Source organism: Echinops telfairi, unplaced genomic scaffold, assembly GCF_000313985.2.
Source record: "Echinops telfairi isolate 266 unplaced genomic scaffold, ASM31398v2 ScPeMD7_7469;HRSCAF=8507_1, whole genome shotgun sequence".
NCBI classification, from domain to species: Eukaryota; Metazoa; Chordata; class Mammalia; order Afrosoricida; family Tenrecidae; genus Echinops; species Echinops telfairi.
The window spans coordinates 40982703-40996294 of NW_022111373.1; positions in this window are offsets into that span (position 1 = coordinate 40982703).

The window sequence follows — 13592 nt, forward strand, 5'->3', positions numbered from 1 at the left end:
CTGGTTCTTCCACATTCGATGTCCAACTTCATATGCATATAATGGCTTAGGTCAGGTGCAACAGAGTCCACAAATTAAAGCATTCCTCTTCCAAACTTGGAAGCAAGCCTGCAGCAGATTAACCCGATACAATATACTACTTGATCTCGTGACTGCTGCTTCCTTGAGCAAGATGGAATCCTTGACAACTTCCATCTTTTCTCCATTTATCATGGTGCTGTCTACGGTTCTACTTGTGAGGATTTCAGTCTTCTTAACATGGAATTGTCATCCATAGTGAAAGCTGCACGTGTGTATCTTCATCAGCAAATACTGCATGTCTTCCACAATTTCAGCAAGCAAGTTGGTGTCATCTGCATAGCAAAGGTTGTTAATAAAGTCATTCTCCAATCCTGATGCCATATTATTCTCCATTGTGGTAGTTTGAGTGCTATATGGAATGAAAACTAGTGATACTTATATGAGTATGTGTATAAAAATATATTAGTATGAAGAAATCTCTTACACAGCTGCAGAAGTAGGTAGGTCCTGTTCAGTTTGAATATACAGATCAGGTAGAAGTCACAGGCTTCTCCTGTCCCCCATGGCTATGGAAGCTGACAAACAAGAAGCACACTTATGTAGCAAGAATGCAGCAGGCTGGAAATGCAGAGGTAAATGAGTCTGATATTGGCCAAAGTCAAGGTGAGAAGTCTACTAGCGGTTCCTGAGATCAGTAGGTGATAAACCAGTTTTTAGCAGATGTAGGATCCAGAACAAGGGAAGGAAAAAAACATAACAGTCAGCTTTACTCTGAGTCTCTCTTGTTAACAAAAGACCACACCCACAAGGAGGTGTCATTAGACTGTGACATGACTGATAGGTTTAGCTCCACCCTTACCTTCACCCAGAAGTGTCTAGTTGACATAAATTCTAATTCTCACATTCATAGAGTCAAACTTAGCAGATTATTTCTTCAATATACAGATTGAATAAGTATGGTAAAAGGATACAACCCTGATGCAGAGCTTTCTTGATTTTAAACCATTCAATATTCCTTTGTTCTGTTCACAAAACTAACTCTTTATCCATCAGGTTCCACATTAGCACAATAAAGTGTTCTGGAGTTCCCAGTGACCCGATAGTCTAATGGATTTGCATAATCAATAAAACACAAGTAGATATATTTATGGTATGCCCTACTTTCAGTCACGGCCCATCTGACATCAGCAATGATACCCCTTGTTCCATACCCTCTTCTGATGCTAGTTTGAACCTCTTGCAGCTCCCTGTCTATGTACTGCTGCACACATTGTTGAATGATCTACTGCAAAATTTTACTTGCATGTGATACTAATGATATTGTTCAATAACTTCTTCATTCTTTGGGATCACATGTCTTTGGAATGTGAACATATATGGCTCTCTTCCATTCAGTTGGCCTAGTAACTAACTGCGTTTCAAATTTCTTGACATAGACTAGTGAGTGCTTCCAGTGCTTCATCAGTTCTTGAAACATTTCAAATCATACTCCATCAATTCCTGGCACAAAAATTGGGCAATGAATTAGGCAGAATAAATAAGAATTGATCTTTAAAAATTATGGTTTGGGCAAATAATACTGAATTCCATGGATTGAAGGAAGAATGAACAAATATGTTTCAGAAAAAATACAGAAAGAATGCTCTTTAGAAGAAAAGAAGGTAAGGCTTTGTGTCATGGACTTTGAATGCATTTTCAATAGAAACCATTGGCCCTTGTGAAGGACATAATTTTTGATAGAGTCCACAAAAAAATAAAAAAAATCTCTCAGTGAGAAGTATCATGTAGCTTCAGTAAAATTTCAACCATATATATTTAGATATCTAGATACTTAGGTGGCCAAGTAGCTAGATAGCTACTTACCTAGATAGCAAGATACTTAGTTAGTTTATTAACTATATATCTAAGATATGAAGTAGCTAGCTATCTATGTGGCTAGATAACCAGGTAGCCATATTGAGAGCCAGTGAGCAAGTGAGAAAGAGAGTGATTGGCTATTTTAAATAGCTACAAAATTGCAGCTCAAATGGTTAAAATACTTAGAAATATTCTTAAAATATATAGCAATGAAAAGTCTTTATTTTTCTCTTTAACTATGCTGGTATTCACTTTATGACTTTCCTAAAAATGCTTTCAAAAAGGTGCCACACATAAGGTGATCTAAAACAACAAATAATTTATTAATTCACAGTTGTGGTGAGTAAAAGTTCAAACTCAAGTTTTCCACAGAGCCATGCATTCTCCAAATTCTTTAGAGAAGGACACTCTCTCGCCTTTCCAAGCTTTTGCATTTCCAGGTGCTCCTTGACTTTTAGCAATGCAATCCACACACTTTCTTCTGTGTGTACCTCCTTGCTTGCATATTCTCTTTTTTAAAGGACACTACACTTATATTGGGTTATGACCTACCCTACTGCAGAATAAAATCATGCTAACTAAACTGATAAATAACAGAGTCAAAAGCTCAACTTCCAACCAGGTTAGCAATCACAGGTATCAGAGGTTTGGCCTTGAACGTATCTTTGTGGAAATTACGTTTCCATCAGTAGCATCCTCTTTCCCCTACGTGATCACGCTCACCATTGGCTTTGTTGTTGTTAGATCCTTTTGTATCTTTCTAGAGTACCTATAAATAGAAACATTAGATAGATAGATAGATAGATAGATAGATAGATAGATAGATAGATAGATAGATAGATAGATAGATAGACAGAATCCCATTTGTATGAATGGTAGTACACTATTGAGCTGTTTTGTATATTTCTCTTTTTCAACATAAAATAGTATTTCAGATGGGTTATTATTTATCCTCATGTTTTTATACAGCTACATTACTGTCTCTAGAACATAACTCACTCTCTGCCATCCAGTTTCTTCCAACTCATTGTGACCCTAGAGTACATGGTAAAACTGCCCCTGTAAGTTTTTAAGATGGCAACACCTTACAGGAGTAGAAAATCTCATCTTTCTAATGCAAAGCAGCTGGTAGGTTTGAGCTGCTGAAGTTAGGGTTAACAGTCCAACACAGAACTCACCACAGCACCAGGACTCCTTCTGTAGCATATGAGGAAAAATTTTATATTATTAGAAATATTTCACTATTATACACAGTAAATCATAAATAACTTTGTACATTTGATCATTTGTAAAATATTAAATTATACCTAAATTAAAAATCAAATAATTCTTTTTGGTACAGTGACTCTATTATTCTCATAATAATTTGATTCTTCCTGCATCATCCATTATTTTCTGATAGAATCTTTCAAAATTGCAACTCTTTTTTTTTTTAATTTGAGTTTTGTCTTGAGTTTGTTCAGTTTTAGATATGCTGAACATGTTCTTCCCTCTTGTATTTCTAATTGTAGGTCCTTGCTCATTTTACAAAAATATTTGGCTTTCTCTTCTTGAGCTTTTCTTTGACATTTTCTAATCATCTCTTAGACTTTATCCTTTCTTCCACTTCCTTTAGGTACTTTATGATTAAGAGCAAGTTTTAGACACTTGACATCCACTTTGATCTTGTCTTTTTTCCCTGGTATTTTAATGACCTTTTGCTTTCTTCATTAATCATGGTCTTGATGTCTTCTCGCAGCTCATCAAGTCTTCTGACATTAGAGGGCAATGCCTCATGTCTGTTCTTGAAATGCTTTCAAATTCCGGTGGGATTTTGACTAAAGGTCATATTTTCACTCTTGTGGATTCATTTTGATTTTCTTTAGCTTTATCCTAAACTTACATATGAGCAATAGATTCCACTATCAGTCCCAGATTTGGGTTTAGCTGTTGATATTGAACTTCTCCATCGGGTCTTCCCACAGATGAAGTTAATTTCATTTTTGTGTATTTCATCAGGATAAGTCTATGTGTGTGGTAGTTATATAATCATTTGTCAATTTGAGAGGATTAATACTGAAAGACTGAAGTCAATCAGGTCATAGTCAATGAGGCCTCTGTGTGGGCATGGCCTTCTTCTGAGGATTCCGAAAACTCCTGGATTCCTGCTTAGAAGCAGGAGACACTTTCTTCTGACTCCCCGGGAGACATAGCCACTGACAAGACACATGGAGCTACCCTACTGCCCTGAGCTGGAGGAGCCCTTGGAGACCTCTGCCAGTGCTGAGAAGCTTACAATGCCACTCGATCCACAAGACTTCCCACCCACTACTCTGTGACCTTTCTGCATCATTGCATTTGTTTCATGAGTCTTAAGAGGAATCTATAAATTGCCATAGGACATATGGGCTAATATTGGACTTATGGATTTGATCTGGGCTGGGCTGAGATGTTTTCTCAATATTCAATTGTTCTTGTATATAAAACTCTTTCTTATACACATATGAGTGTTTATGAATTGGTTTCTCTAGTCTACCTGGACTAAAACTTATGGTACCTTGGGAATGGGGTACTAGAGAAACAAATGATAAAGATGGAGAGTAGATGTTTGTTTGACTTCTGCCTTATGGTAGTGTTTCCTCTTTAGCTAGCCATAGGTCAGATATGTCCATGTAGTTTACTGGGTTGTTTTCTGGAAATAATATGGCAAGTTAAAATTTTGATTATTTTGTTTGGCTGTAGTCTTTGGTTATTCCTATGTGAAATGACAAAAATGAAAGTTGTTAATGTATATTTTGAGCTCAGGGGTAGAATTTGCCTCTTGAATTTCTCAGAGACCATGCTGGTTAGAGAAAATGGCTGACTGAGATCAAAATGGCTGAAAGAAGGCCTGGCCTTGAAGCATGCTTTCTGGCAATGAGGCAATACTTTCATAGGCCTAAACCCATATTTTGTATCAATAAAATAGTTTAGATGAGGATTTAGGTAAGCTAAATAAAGATTGAACTTGACTGTTTTAAGAATTGAATTTAGTATCTGATTCTACTTTGTTCTGCTTTTTATTGTTGATATAATGATTGATAGAAATGATTATTGGGAAGTATGAAAATAAGAGCTTATAAGCCCACTTGCTTTGAGACATTAAAATTTGAATCTTTAAATGGGTTAAGACACATCTGCAAAGGCTCTGAAATGAGAAGCCCCACCCAGTGCTTTGGAGTACTCAGGACAATCGCATTCCAAAAGACTTGACTAAGGGCTGTTGACAGATTGAAGGGAAAAAAGGAACTCTTTGAATTTTTGAAGTTTGAACTAATGGGTTTTTTTTGTCAGAAGCTGGAAAAAACTCTAGAACCATGAAAAAATGCCTCATCAAGGACTGAAATATAAAGGGAGCCTCTGGCAGCCTGAATTGCTGGCTAGATGACCATCTGGATCCAGTTGTTGAGTGGAAGGGGGAGAAAAGCAGCAATAGAGAGATAGGTTGAGTCTGGCCACTGAGACCCAAGGACCTGGTTTACAGGAACTAGAGAAGACAAGAGTTGGTTGACTGGTCTGAAGTTCATAACCTTGCACAAGGGGGCTAAACTGGGTGAGAATTTGTGATGGGACCATGGTATAAAAGCAAGGCAACCAATGGACATTCTGGTGAGGCAAGGGAGGCAGCCCACATTGGGTTGACTAGAGCTTGACCAGATGAAGAGAAGATTTGTGAGCCTGGGGACTGGTGCATATTGATACAGACTTTATGGTTGGCCTGTTCTGATTTGACTTTTCTTATGGATGTGGATTTCAAATTAAGGATGGTGTTTTGAAGATTAAGGTACACTTGACCCAACCTATTGTATTTTCAATCACATTATTTTCATGTGAACATTGGACTTTGAACTTCAAAGATCAAAGAAGCTTCAATGCATTTAACTTACTGTGTTGTGAAAATATATTGAAAGTACCATGGGCTTCCAAATGAACAAATAAATCAGTCTTGGAAGAAATACAGCCACAATGTTTCTTAAGAGGCAAAGATGGCTAGTCTTCATTTCATACACTTTGGACATGTCAGGTGAGACCAGACCCTGGCAATATGTCCAAAATAAGCTTTCCTCTAATCTTCATGTCATATTCTTCACATAACCCAGTTTCTCTGATTATTTTCTTAACATACAGATTGAATAAATATGCTGGGAGGATACAATCCTTCCTGATTTTAAATGTGGTCTTCCCTTTTTCTGTTTGCACAAGTGCCCCTTGATTGATGTACAACTTCTGTATAAACATAATGAAGTGCTCTTTAGTTCATATTCTTCTCAATGCTATCCATTGCTTATTATGATACACACAATCGAATGCCTTGGCATAGTCAATAAAACACAAGTAAATATATTCTTGGTGTTCCCTGTTTGAGCCAAGATCCATCTGACATCAACATTCATATCCCTTGTTCCATAATCTGACATAAACCTTTGGCATCTCCCTATCAATGTAGTGCTCTAATCATTTTTGGATGATCTTCAACAAAATTTTACTGGTGTATGATATGAAGAATATTGTTTTGTAGTTTTGAATATTCTATTGGGTCACTTTCTTTTAAATGGGTTCATACATGGATTTTTCTAGCCAGTTGGGCAAGTTAGCTGTTTTCTAAATTTTATGGCATAGACCTGTAGGTGTTCCAACTGTGTAACCTCACTCTATGGGAGTGAACAACAGAATTGTATGTGAATGAATATATTGGATTGTGAAAGATATGGGAAAAAAACTATTATAGGGAAAAAAATAATAAGGGTTCCTTGGGGGTTAGGGTGGGAAAATCAGGGGATAAATGGGAACTGATATCAAGGAGTTCAAGAAGAAAGAAAATGTTTTGAAACTGATTTGGATCACAATTATACAATACGGCTTGGTGTGATTGAACTATGGATTGTTATGATATCTGTCAGAGCTCCCAATAAAATGATTAAATTAAAAATGTATATATATATCAGTTGGTACTCTATCAATTCCTGGAGCTTTTTTTGTGGCTAATGCTTTCAGTTCAGCTTGAACTTCCTTCAGCACCATTGTTTATTGCTCATATGCTACCTCCTGAAATGGTTGAATGTCCACTGTTCTTTTTGTTGCAGTGATGCTGTGCATTCTTTCCATTTTCTTTTGATGCTTCCTACATCATTCAGCATTTCATTATAGAATCTTTCAATATTATACATTGAGACGAGTATTTATTGAGTTCTTCCAGTTTAAGATATGCTGAGTGTGCTCTTTCTTTATGATTTTCTAACTCTTGTTCTTTGCATATTTCATTATAATAGTTTACTTGGTATTCTTGCGCTGCCCTTTGAAATTTTGTGTTCAACTCTTTGACTTCATCCATTCTTCTATTTTCTTTAGCTACCCTATTATGAAGAGAAAGTATCAAAGTGTTTTTGACATCAACTTTGAACTTTTATTTCATTCCCACAGTCACACAGTCAAATTCTTTTTGCTTTCTTCATGAAAGATGGTCTGATGTCCTCTTGCAGCTCATCAGGTCTTCTGTCATTAGCATTTGACACATCAAATGAGTTCTTGAGTTGCACTTGAAATTTAGGTATGATAGATTCACGGTTGTATTTTGGCTCTTGTCAACCTGTTTTAATTGTTTCAGCTTTAACCTGAAGAACATATGAGTCATTGATGGTGACTTCAAGTCAGACCCCAGCCTGGTTTTAGCTGTTGATATTGAGTTTCCCCCTACAGGTGTAGTCAATTTGATTTCTATGCATTCCATCTTGAGAAGTCCATGTATAAATTCCCAGTTAGTGTTGTTGCAAAAAGGTATTGGCTGTGAATAATCTTTGATCTTACAAAAGTCTATCATGTGATCTCTAGCTTCTATTCTATCACCCATCCATGTTTTTCAACTACTTCTCCTTCCTCTTTGTTTCTAACACTTGAATAATGTAATGCCTGTGGGAGTGGTATCTTTAGGACCTTCATTTGCTGTCGGGCATGATTTAAGCTATGAAGAAACAACTGAAAAATCTGCTAATTATTTGCTCTTTGAATGTGTGAAAATGAATCTAGGAAAATTAGAAATTGTCAAAAATTAAATAGAAGGATAATGATCAATATCCTCAGCATTAGGCAGGCCACTGGCTCAAAATCAAAGAACTGAGGATCACATGATGAGCTAGATCAATGTTTCCCAAAAGGGACATTATAGAATCAATTACAAGGTAGTTTATGTAGGGGTATAATCTGCTTCCAATATATTTGGACATTTAGGCAAAGTTTGCATGTTCTACCCAAGCAATGGTATTTTCCATTGTCCCTGGTGCTTGTGAAAGTTGGATATTGAATAAAGAAGACCAATGAAGAATAGATGCATTTGAATTATGTTGCTGGAGAAAAATATTGAAAGTACCACAGACAGCTAAAAAGACAAGCGGACCTTTCTTGGAAGAATTATAATCAAAGAGGCAATGATGATGAGATTTCATTTTGATTTCTTTTCATTTTGGACATGTTGTCAGGAGAAACAAGTCCTTCATGAAGGACATCATGTTTGGTAAAGTGGAGGGGCAATGAAAAAGTAAAGGGCCCTCAAGGAGACAGGTTGACACAGTGGCTGCAACAATGGGCCCAGCCATAGGAACAATTGTGAGGATTATTCAGTGTTTCATTCAGTTGTGCGTAGGGTCCTTAGGGGTCAGAACCAACTCAATGGCACAAAAGAACAGATATCAAGCAGGGTTTGAAAGCATTTCCCCTTGTAATTGATTAGCTCCTCAAAGCATATCTCTTCATGAGTGTGGTTTCTTTATATTAAGATTCCATTTTGAGAATAAGATCATCACATCTACCATACATCATAACTATTAGCCCAGCCAAGGTGACACATAAACTTAACTATTACAATTTCTCCCATTTTTTAAAGGTCTTCTGTAACTTCTTGTAGGAGCTTTTTTTGATATGTAGATTCTGTTACTTTTGATAAGAAGAGTCTGTACAGTTTTAAGTATAACCATATATATTTATTTTTCTTTGCTGCTATTTTAAGTAGATTTTTTAAATTATATTTTTCTCTCATTAACTTTACAGATTCTATTCTCTGTCATTGCCTGTGTACTATGGAGCTCATCCAGCAGTTTGGTTTTTTCCTACATTGTATTTTCAGTCCTATAAATTTTTGTACCTTCTAAATATTTTCTAATATTTTTATTTGTGATTCAAGCTAATGTTCAGTTTATTACTGAAGCATGTTTAATATGACAGCTTAAAAGCCCCTTTCAGGTCATTCTGACAGATTTATATAGAAAAAATTATCAGTCAATTATCTATTTTTCACTTAAGTTGATAATACCGGGTTCTTGATATAACATATACTTTAAAAATCTTCCTGAATATTTATCTTGTATCATGTTAGGAGACTAGTCCTGAAATATATATATATATATATATATATACAATTTTTAGTAGATGATCACTTTATTATATTTAGCATGCATTATGTGGATTCCTTTTATGGACCATAGTGCCAATATGTGTTTAATTTTCTGAGACTTTGTACTATGATTTCGTTCTACTAGGTTTGTATGCTCTAGATAATTTTTTCTAGATAAATCTGTCAGAATGACCTGAAAGGGGCTTTTAAGCTGTCATATTAAACATGCTTCAGTAATAAACTGGTATTCTCTCTTGTCCCAACTGGTGCTTAAGGGTACAGAAAGTTTCCCCCAGTAAGTCTATCTGATATTCTTGCTGGGATGAGGAAGCATCTAGCCTAGGACAAAGAGTTCCTGACCTGAAGTTTGTGAGGCATAGATATCTGGTGTATGATCATCCTATAATTTTACCCCTCCATCTGTATGTCATTTTTGCTGCATAAGGAAGTTGATACACCAGGAAATAAAACAGTTTTTTTGTCATTATTATTATTTTCATCTGATCTGTGTTTATTTTATTTAATTATTTTCATTTAAATAAATCATTTTTTGGGGGGGGCTCTTATAACAATCCATACCTCCATTGGATCAACCACATTTTAAATATGTTGCCATCATCCTTTTCAATATATATTCTTTCTATTTGAGGTCTTGGTATCAACTTCTCATTTTTTCCCTCCCTCCCCTACATTCACACCTTAATTAACCCTTGGTAAATTATAAATTATTACTATTTTCTTATCTTAAACAATCTGCTGCCTCCCTTCATCCATGTTTCTGTTGTTTGTCACCCTGGGTGGGGGTGGCATGTTATAAATAGATTATTGTGATTGGTTCCCCCTTTCTGGCCCCATCTTCCCCCTACCCTCATGGTAATGCTACTCCTATTATTATTCCTGAGGGATTTATCTGTCCTGAATTTCACATGTCAAGAACTCTTATTCATACCAGTGTACTAGCCAGCTTTGTAAGGTAGAACAGGGGTCATGATAGTGTTGGGGGGGCGGCGCATTAAAGAACTAAAGGAATGTTGTATGTTTTGTAGGTGCTATACTGCACCTTGGCTGAATCATCCCTTCCTTGTGACCCTTCTGGAGGAGGTGTTCAATTGTCTGCATATGGGCTTTGGGTCTCCACTTTGCCCCCAAACCCACCCCCATGTTCAAATCAATATGATTGATTGTTTGCTTTGGGTCTTCTGATGCCTGATACCTGATTCCATCGACACCTTGTCATCACACAGACTGGTGTGCTTCATCCATGTGGACTTAGTTGCTTCCCAGTTAGATGGCTGCTTATTTATCTTCATGCCTTTAAGAACCCCAGATGCTGTGTCTTTTAATAGCAAGGCAACATCAACTTTCTTTGCCACCTTTGCTTATGCACCCATTTTGTTTTCAGCAGTTGTGTTGGGAAGGTGAGCATCACAGAATGCCAGGTTATTAGAACAAAGTGTTCTTGCTATGAGGGAGTATTTGAGTAAAGGCCCAATATCCATCTGCTGTGCTAATACTTAACATATAAATATATGTACATGTACCTATATCCCTATCATTATATATAAATATATTTACATATGTATGTGCCTCTATTTTTATCTCTATAAATGTCCTTTGCCTCCTAGTCCTTTCCTCTATTTCCTTTTCCTTTCCTCCTGTTCCACTATCAGGTTCAACTTTCATTCAGCTCTCAGTAATTCCTCTCGGCTACATTGCTCTTGGTCAAACACCACCAGGATTCTACACCCTCCTCACCATCAATTTTAGATCACTTGTTCCCTGGGTTAGTTGTTTCTCTCCTTACTTTCCCCCACCTCCTCCTCTCCCATGTCTCTTGGAACCATCAGTCCCATTGCTTTCCCTTGGCATTGTTTATCCTGCCTATCTTATGTAAATAAACATGAAAAAAAAACTTTTAATAGTTTTGCTTCATCTATTGACCCTTATGAATGTATTCCGATTGATTCTGATGGGTATTAAGCCTTGCCCCCAAAGTCTACTTCTGGAATTGCTCAGGTACTTCATTGCTTTGCTCCACTTGCTGCTCTGTTGTGGTCCCTTCAAAATGGCTGCTCATTTTTAGAATATACTCCTGATAAACACCCCTTATTGGAGCTGTAAAGCTTACCTGGTGTTTTAGGCATGTTGTTATTCAATTCCTGGTAGTAATAAGTCTACTTGTATTGCTTCTCCTCCCAGCATGTTGAGAAATGAAAGACTTGGGTCACCTTCTGTTCTGAATGAGCAGATGTAAAGTTCCCAGGTATTTTGTTATTCCTCTAGTCTTCATAGCCCACCTGTTTGTTTTCTTCTTACCACCTTTTAATGCTCTACTTCAGTTGTCTCTTGCATTATTTTCAGGGATTATAATTGTACTTACTGATCAAGATCAGGAAAAATAGGTCTACATACTTTGTCTTATAAATTTTATTCTAATATATGATAAGCCACCCAATAAGATCTGTTGGATCATTTATAGATTCTCCTGAACTTCCAATCTTAAATATTTATGGACTACTAAAGACAAAATTTCAAAGAGACCAGATGTTATGATATTATTTATATTCAATATTAGACAATTCAAGGTTTTAGCTTGGTAGATTAGATAGATGTAATTGTAGAACAGAATTCTGAAGAAAGTAGGTATACAGTTCCATAATTCCCATGAGACGAAATTGTTTAGATCGGTCTTTTATATTTCCCTCATAAGGTAAAAAAAGATTTGCCTGATTATTTGCATTCCTCTTCAAGAAGTACATAGCAGGTTTCTAGATTGTTGTTAATCCTGAGATGGCCTTTTAAACGTTATCTTTTAAACATTCAGAATCATAAGCTTTTTTCTAATTTTGATCGAGTTCCATGTTCCTAAAATAAGGATATCATTTTGTCTAGACATTTTCCAACCAAGTTGAATAGTCAAGTAAGTACTTCATTACCTACCCAAACTGTTCATTTTATTTTGAAACTTGTCCAAAGATCTAAACAAAACCTTATGAAAAATGTTCGGTGTGACATTGGTAAGGATATCCTTTTTTCAAAATACTTCTCTTTGTGGCAGCTAAAAATGCTTTACTATTTGGTCAAGGAGCCGGGAGCTTTTCTCAGGGTCAGCTTTTCACCGTGTCATTTTTATCTACCTGAAGCTGCAGTGGCTCGTATTGTTCAACATAACACTCTAGAAAATTTGAGATAAATGTGTTAGTCAGAAAGATGCAGAGGAGGCTGACATAGTTTTGAAAAGAATACTTTATAAAGAGAGACTAGTTTCTGTGCTGTTATTTAAATAAGGAAAGACACTAGATGTGATAATAAAAAATACACATTACAAACTTGTCAAGAAAATCTTTGTACTTTGTACATTTGAAACTCTAATACTATAAAATTAGTTTTAGAAAGGGCAGTGTTAATGAAGATTATAAAAACTGACTTTGCACAGTGGATTATGTAAGTTTGAGAAAATATTATTTTATTATCATTATAATTTAATAATTGACTACATTCTTAATTTGACATTTATTTTTAATTTCTTATTAAATCTTATTACATTTAATTTCTTATTAAACTAAGCTTCAATCTGTCATATTCCATCATTAATGGTACTGTTCAAATCTAGGGTAAGTCAAAAAGTATTGCTATCAAATCATAGACATCTTTATTAAATAAAATTTTTAAAATGTGAATATGTTTATTATTATATCCTACAACTATACTTACAACACCTCTGAAGACATTATTTCCTTCTTTTTAACCCTTCCACTAAGGATTGTGCATTCTTTGATTTATATTGAGTACACATGGCAGTTTTGTCATCCTTGAGAACTGAGTCTTAGGAACAAAAATACGTCTGAAGTTTGACGTCTAAAGGGGCAGGAGCATAGATGTAAGATGCACAGGATAAGGTTTCCTTATGAAATACTTATATAATAGCCCGTGCTAACAAAAAAGGATGAGCAGATGCATTGTCAAAAAAAATACTCTCAGTATGACTTTCCCAGTTTGTTTTTTTCTCACCAAAAGTAGTTTTCAATCTTCTTTAAACATTTTCCTAATAAGCCTTCATGATTGTCCCTATGTCATTTGAGAATATCTAATAGGATTTCCCTTTTTGGATCTCAAAAATGGTCATCAAAACTGTGTTAGTCTGGGTACATTAGAAAAACAAATCCACAGAAACTCATATGTATAAGAGTTTTATATAAAGGATAAGTGCACATCAAGAAAACATCCCAACTCAGTGCTGCCCAAGCCCACAAATCCAACATGAGCCCATATGTCCGACACCAATCCACAAAGTCCTCCTCCATCTCACAAA